Source organism: Triticum aestivum, chromosome 1D (genome assembly GCF_018294505.1).
Source record: "Triticum aestivum cultivar Chinese Spring chromosome 1D, IWGSC CS RefSeq v2.1, whole genome shotgun sequence".
Lineage (NCBI taxonomy): Eukaryota > Viridiplantae > Streptophyta > Magnoliopsida > Poales > Poaceae > Triticum > Triticum aestivum.
Genome location: NC_057796.1, coordinates 271,206,693 through 271,215,052, shown reverse-complemented (window position 1 = coordinate 271,215,052; position 8,360 = coordinate 271,206,693).

The following is an 8,360-nucleotide window of genomic DNA, read 5'->3' as shown; positions in this document are numbered from 1 at the left end:
AGGCCCAGATGGCCGGCTCATGAGATGGTGGGCCGGCTTAAGAAGAAAGGGATGACGAATATTTCCTTTACAAGGAAGCAAGACCCGGACTTGTAATTAACTTGTAAGAGAAGATAGACTAGTCCTAGTCCTACTAGGACTCCACATGTAACCCGCCCCTCTAACTTATATAAGAAGGGGCAGGGCTCCCCAAAGAGGGACAAGACAAGAAACAATCTCTAGGGCAAAACACCGAGAGCCGGTTCTCGGCGACTCTCCCGTGATCATAATGAGACCTAGCCTCAAACAGCATGTAGGGTTATTACCGGATGATGTTTCCCGGGGCCCGAAGCTGTCTAAATCCTCGTCTTGTGTTGCGTCTCTCGATTCCGCTCAACCCCTCTCAAGCTACCACATAGATGCGTTGTCCTCGCGACTAAGTCCTGACACTAAGGACATCTGCCGTGTCAATTCCACGACAGTTGGCGCCCACCGTGGGGCTGTCGCACGGTGGTGTTGAGTTCTTGGAGGGATCTCTTCTAGGGTTCGAGAAGCTCGTAAAATTCCGGATGAAAAAGAGCCGGCGCAGAAGGATCTACATCGGCTACGAGTTCACCAGTTGATTAAAAAGTTTGGTGCCCTGCATGGATGCAGTCGACTCGAAAAAAATACCATATGACCTATATATAGAAGGGGAGACGATCTGCTCAACTCAGGAAAATTCAATTCTCCGCAATTTGCAATCCGAGGAAGACAAAACAGGGCAACACTACGTTCAGCTTCGTGGGTTCACACGACCGGCTACTACAGCCCCATGATAAAGTCAGCTCGTGGTGGAGAGATCAAACATCAGTCAAAGATTACAATTATCCCAGTCTGTACATGAAGACAATAAAAAAAGAGGAGCATTGATCTTGCAACGCTAAGGTGGACAAAATTGATCAGGGTCACATCTGACTAAAAGCTGCCGCAGCTTTTGATGAACTTCCAGATGTATTAAGGAAAATACTATTGAAGAAAAAGAGTTGGTAGTTGTTTCAGACCAAGGCAGACTCGGACGGGTGTAACAGCTCAATCAAAGATGAATACTACTCTGATTCAAATATGGATCTAAGGAAAAGCCAGGAGTCAATTGCTAGTGTGCTACGTGGAAGCTAAATCCGAGTGGCCAGGGATCATCATGTGAGGCGTGCTAGTCATATAAGGAGTATGTATCCGTACATATTGTAAAAAAACAGAGGAAAGGAAGCGATCTGTCAGATGAGTTGTAGTCACCTGTTTCTCTGGTCCGAGCCGGTCGCTGCCACTTAGAGCCACCACCCGGTGGAGTCTCTGCTACAAGCTGGGTCACGGGCCTCCTTCGCCTAGTTTCCGCCTTGAGATGCCCTGCGCGGTCGCTCCCGATGTTTCTTCTGCCGAGACTCATCTCCGCTTTGCCAAGGCGCCCTTGCTGGTGATGTCTTGTCTCGCCAGTGCAAAACAAAAGCAGCACTATGCATTATCCAGCGTCAGCATCCGTGTTCATCCAGCAAAAAATACCAGGTGTTATTTTTCCAATGTATTTTATCAGTACATGTTAATTCATCCGACAACGGTTACTCTGGCCTGTAATATTTTTATGCAGGAAGGCTATTAAAAGAAAAAGGGGTGGTATTACGCCGCGGAGGCATGTTTGGTTGTGCCGCGCAGCTTCACGGACACCCGTATCGCGGTCCAGTTTACATCAACGCGCCGGCCGACTCGCCCGTCTGCACCACCTTACAACGCCACGGACGACTCACGCGTCCGCCCTCGCCGCCGGTTCATGCGTCCGCGCCGGTTTATAATGCGGAGGACAACTTGCTCGTCCGCACCGGCTTACAACGCCGCGGCCGGCTCATCTATCTGCTCCCGCGGCCGACTCGTCTGTCTGCGCGGCTTACAATGCTGCGGCCGACTCACGCGTCCGCTATGTCCTTTAAATGTCGCGTATCGTTTATGCATGGCAATGGTTCACTGCAAGAGCGATGGCCGTGTCATGTTGCTCGACGAACGCGCGTGCCAGCCGCCGCCTCTGCGGCCCAATTTACATCAACACGTCGGCTGACTTGCCGGTTCACGCGTCCGCACCAGTTTACAATGCGGAGGACAAGTTGCTTGTCTGCACCGGTTTACAAAGCCTCCGCCGACTCATTTGTCTATATCTGTGGCCGACTCGCTCGTGATTGGTTTTAACCTCGCCGCGGTGATCATCAACTCCGCGGTGGATAACTACTGGCCTGACGTATCAGGGTATGGAGCAAGCAATGGCAACGTTCTGCACCGGGGTTTCGTCCGTGTCATACTGCCCGGAGAATGAACGTGTGCAAGGTCACCATCCTCTGTGGCCCGGTTTACATTAACTCGCCCGTCCGCGCCGGCTTACAACGCCGCGGCCGACTCGTCTGTTGCCCGGACGAATCAGGACATTTGTTCACTACGTCAAAACAAACATGGTTGACTCGCTCGCGCCGGTTTACAGCGCCGCAGCCGGCTCATCTGTTTGAGCTGCCTCTGATGTGGCGGTCGTCTTTTCCATCCATCTATTGCGGCCTGGTCTACATCGACACACCAGGACTGCATCTGTCTGCATGAGCGAATTATTGAATATGAGCAAGTCACTACTTGGGAAGCCCGGTTTTCTTCCAACAGCTTGGAGGAAAATTGTCATGTGTTATCAGCCGCCGTCGGCACTAGACGGCTCAATGGGCAGGCGCACAAGTCGCCACCACTACAGTTTGGTTAACTTCAAAACATCCAGTTGGAAGGAACCATTGGCCGAGTTGCTGACACGGCTCATACGGGATCATTTATAACCCGCCGCAGTCACTTCAACCTTCTGTGGATTCACATCGCGCTATCAGCACCAAGGATATACACCTTATGCTATGGTCAATATGGAGAATCTCAAAGCCAACTCCTCGAGTCGTCTTGAGACTCGGAGGCTACAATGATATGACTCGGCAGCATTGGTCGGTTTCAATGCATTCAAGAAATCTGGGTCATTGGAGGGGAAAATAACCCGGTCCCGGAGGCTACCGCCATATTGGTAAAAAGGTTTAAAGGCCGTCAGAAAATTTCCGGCTTAAAAAGAAGGATTCCGGTTTAGATCCGGCTCAAGAGACTTGACATCTCCCACAAAGCACTGAAGCTCTTAAATATCCGGTTTAAATCCGGTTCAAGGTAAATTTGTTTATCACAAAGCCTTGAAACTCTCAATATCCGGTTTTTCCGGTTCAAAAAGAATTTATCTCTCGCAAGGTTCGAGTTCTCAGGAAAAATTAAAGGGACCAAAAGGAGTCTTTACAAAGCACAACTCAAGCATAGGTACCTTGCTTTAATGACCATTGGGAGCTGATCGTATTCGAATTTAGCTTAACCCTTTTGGTGTGACCCTGATCGTATTCGAATCAGAGTCGTTAAATATTCTCATGATCACTAGGGGGCTTCCTGTTCAAACATAGGTCGTATTCGAACCAAAGAGAACATAGCTGTCGATACCCTTTTGATCGGCACACTGCCGAGCTCATTGGGGAGTTTCTTGGTCATATTTGAACCATAGCTCAACCCCCTTTGGGAACCGACGTGGATCGTATTCGAATCAGCGTCGTTAAACAACTCTCAAGGTCATTTGGGGGCTTCCTGTTCAAACATAGGTCGTATTCGAACCAAAGAGAACATAGCTGTCGGTACCCTCTTGATCGGCAACGCCAAAGCCACTGGGGGCTATATGATCGTATTCGAATCTTAGCTTAACCCCTTTGGGACGGTTTTCTGATCGTATTCGAATCAGAAGCCTCAAAACTTTTGAAGTCTCTTTTTGCAAACAGTTTTTGGGTTTTATTTGAAGCTCTTTTGATCATATACAAAGTGTATATGAGTGGTTGCTATTTAACCCGGTTTGACTTTGGATGATAAGTCGCCATCATATGACAATCATAAACATTTGGAAGTCTTGATTTCTAAAGATTGGGTTATCACCCTTACTGCACAGGTCATGTAAACCGGTAGTACAAATTCAATATCACAGTGGTTATATGTGAGATATTATGACCCGCCCTGCGGTAAACCGCCAAGGGATCTTGTGATCTACTTGTGTGCAGGATAAGACTACATTTGGGTGGTTACCGCCCTGGCTTTTAACGTTAAGTCGCCAGGGCATATGTTGTTTAAACTTTATGCAGGATTTACAGGGCTATGACTTACATAAATGATTAAGTTCAAGCCCATCATCAAAGATTGAAATTGGTGTCTCAAAAGGGTTATCAATTCTTGATTTTCTCAAAGGCTATAAGCCGCCGGGTTATAAAAGTTCCGGCTTACAATGGAGGCGTATTAAATTGCCATCGGCCAAGAGCCGCCGAGTATTTCAGCTCCGGACTTACTTATCAACGGATGAGGTATTCAAAGTCGCTTTGGCGCACTGGCTATTATTTTATCAATGGATATGATTTATTATACAATGGAAGGAATAGTCCCGAGTCGCTGCAGGCTTACGACCCGGCACTTGGGGGCTACATTATTTACATTGAGATCACATCAAATATGCAAGTCCCATGTTACTGCCAGCATATACCATGGCACTTGGGGGCTAATGCAAAGTCATTTTTGCTCAACTTATTGAAGACCCGACTCATCACATTCTAAATGAGCCGGCCCTTAGGGGCTACCAATTGCTCCTGTCGAAAATTCAAGGTACACAAGCCTTAATCCATTATATTGAAAGATCCACTATTCAGTTGGTAGAGTACAAAGCTCTTAACCTTGTGGACGTGGGTCCAAGCCCCATGGTGGAGATTACATCATATACTGTTATTATCAATGAATCATATACAAAGTCCCAGCTCAGTAATATCTTACTGACCCGGCCCTTGGGGGCCACACGTTGCTGGTCAAGTTTACATGATCATATTTACAAAATCCCTGCTCATTATTGCATAATGACCCAGCCCTTGGGGGCTACGCTGGTTGAAGTTTATATGAGCATAAGGCAATTACAAGTCCCAGGTTGCTGCAAGCATGACAACCCGGCACTTGGGGGCTACATAATATGGAGTATTCAGTTTTTACTAGTGACTGAGATGAACAATATGGATTTCTTCAAAGTGGCAGCATTTATATTGAAGCAAGTCTTAAGCCATCACTTTGTTCTACTCAAGACTTGGGGGCTACAAGTATTATATTATTATCGAAGAAATATTTTCAAATTCTTTGTTTTGAGTAAACCAGATTGACCCGGTGTCACCAATCATTACGACCCTGTGTCTACAACCCGGCGTCATCAATAATCATGAACCGGCGTTGGCAACAATCATGACCCGGAATTATCAGCTTTTATAACCCGACAATGGTGGTAATCATAAACCGGCAAGTTTTACATCTTTAAGCCGGCTGGATATCAGTTGAGTATTTCAGAGACTAATATTTTTGTCAAGTCAGAGCATTGAAGGCCAATTCAAACTGACTCTTTATTTACAAGAACCAATATCAGCAAATGGGTTATGAAGCTGGCCTATTGACTCGGATTTTCCAGGAGAAAATGTCAAGGACTTAAGGATGATCAGGTGCCGGCTTACAGGAATATTTAACCCGGAGCACAACCTGTCAAATTTGTTCTTGTGTTTATATTGCAGATTAGTTTAACATGGATGAATCCAAATTAAACTGGGGGCTAATGTCGGGGATATACCCCGCGGTATGACCCGGCCGGACTTGGCGCTTCACCGTGACCCGCCAGAAGACTGGCGACTCACGGGTCTGACGGCTCACTGTCAGACGACTCACGAGCCGGACGACTCCCGGATGACCCCAACGGCGGGTCAGATAGAAGACTAGGCCCAAGTCCCAGATGGCCGGCTCATGAGATGGTGGGCCGGCTTAAGAAGAAAGGGATGACGAATATTTCCTTTACAAGGAAGCAAGACCCGGACTTGTAATTAACTTGTAAGAGAAGATAGACTAGTCCTAGTCCTACTAGGACTCCACATGTAACCCGCCCCTCTAACTTATATAAGGAGGGGCAAGGCTCCCCAAAGAGGGACAAGACAAGAAACAATCTCTAGGGAAAAACACCGAGAGCCGGTTCCCGGCGACTCTCCCGTGATCATAATGAGACCTAGCCTCAAACAGCATGTAGGGTTATTACCGGATGATGTTTCCCGGGGCCCGAAGCTGTCTAAATCCTCGTCTTGTGTTGCGTCTCTCGATTCCGCTCAACCCCTCTCAAGCTACCACATAGATGCGTTGTCCTCGCGACTAAGTCCTGACACTAAGGACATCTGTCGTGTCAATTCCACGACACGCTGTAAAATTCTTCACTTGGAAATGACATGAGAAAAACATCATCGCCATGCGGTATAGCCTCCCAAGTCCATTGTTGCTGAAACTGAGCAATATTGGCCACCTCTGCCTCCACGATATTGGGAGACATAGAGCCGCCAGAAATCGATACAAGTGCAGTTGGTGAAGTCCACTGTGCAAGCTCACCGGGAGGCAAGCCAGCCTTTGACCGCCGCCCGCCTCGCTCCCACCGCTCCATATTAATGGCGCACCCGAGCCGTTGTTCATAATAAGCGAACGCACCCCCCCTCCGTCCACAATGGTCACCGCCGTCTCGAGTGTATGAGGATGCCACCGAAGCACACCATCAGAGGGAGTGGCGACACCGGGGATGGTGAAGCACCCGCGCAACGCGTGAAGCTGGGCACAGAGGTTGTCGTCGCCTCCGTCGAGGTCTCGCGTGGGTAGCAGCACGACCTTGACTTCATCGGTGTCGTCGTGCCTCTCCAGCCGGAGCCGGAGGTCCACAGTAACTCCGACTCTGACGGAAAACCGGTTAGTCATCTATACCCACCCCCTCTCATTTTTTTGGAATACAACTATGGTATGTTCTCTCAGTCCATGAAATCAGAGTAAGATCCGTTAGATGCGTGTAGTGTATTGATTGCTTGAATGGTACCCGTATAGGGTTAGTGATTAATTGTTTATTCTGTACAAATAATTTTGCTAATAATCCGACTAGGGTTAGCGTGCGTGCTAATAATTCATAGCCAGATCTTGAGAATTGATTTTGAATGTCCTACATATATGTTTGTGCCTTTTTTCTTCCAGAACTTGAGAATTGATTTTGAATGTCCTACATGTATGTTTCTGCCTTTTTTTCTCAGATTGGTATGTACACAGATGAGGCTCCGGCTAGCGGTGCCGCCGGTTGTAGATCATGCACCCGGCAGCACGAGCAGAATCGGCCATGACCCCCTGGATTTGAGGAACCTGTAGAATCTCGGGTGGACCGCATCAGCGATCTACTGGTCGCCATCCTTGGGGAGATCATCTCCCTTCTCCCGACCAAGGATGGTGTCGCACACAAGTCCTTGCATCTCGGTGGCGCACTCAGTGGCGCATCGCGCCTCTTAATCTCGACTATCGTCAGCTATCTATCGATGATGATTCTGAACTCCCCGGAGCCATCATCTCCTCCCACCAGGGCTCCGTTCAACGCATCTACATCCCGACATGCTACCTGCTAGACATACCCTGCATGGTGGGCGCCTGGCTGACACCCCGTCAATTCAAAAAACTCCAGCAGCTTGCACTACAAAAAAAGACACATCCGTGACATTTTGGGCTGAACGAATTTTTTTCTGTCATGCTTATGACACTTCTATGACGATATGTAACGCCCACGATGCGGCTATATCTCCCACGTGTCGAGGCACGACTTAGAGGCATAACCGCATTGTGGCATTGTCGCAAGAAGGGTTATCTTCACACAATCCCATGTAATGAACAAGAATGGGCTAACGAGAGTTGGCTTACAATCGCCACTTCACACAATAAATAAATATAATTCATACATCATCCAAAATCCACACATAGACCGACTACGGTCAACATCCAAATGAAAATAAGATAACCCCAAATGCTAGATCCCCGATCGTCCCAACTGGGCTCCACTACCGATCATCAGGAAAAGAAACATAGTAACGACCACGTTCCTCGTCGAACTCCCACTTGAGCTCGGTTGCGTCATCTGCACTGGCATCGTCGGCACCTGCAACTGTTTTGGTAGAATCTGTGAGTCACGAGGACTCAGCAATCTCACACCCGCGAGATCAAGACTATTTAATCTTATAGGAAAGGATGGTGTAATGAGGTGGAGCTGCAGCAAGCACTAAGCATATATGGTGACTAACATACGCAAATGAGAGCGAGAAGATAAGCAACACAACGGTCGCGAAGCTAGAAATGATCAAGAAGTGATCCTGAAACTACTTACGTTCATGCAGAACTCAAACCGTGTTCACTTCCCGGACTCCGCCGAGAAGAGACCATCACGGCTACACACACGGTTGATGTATTTT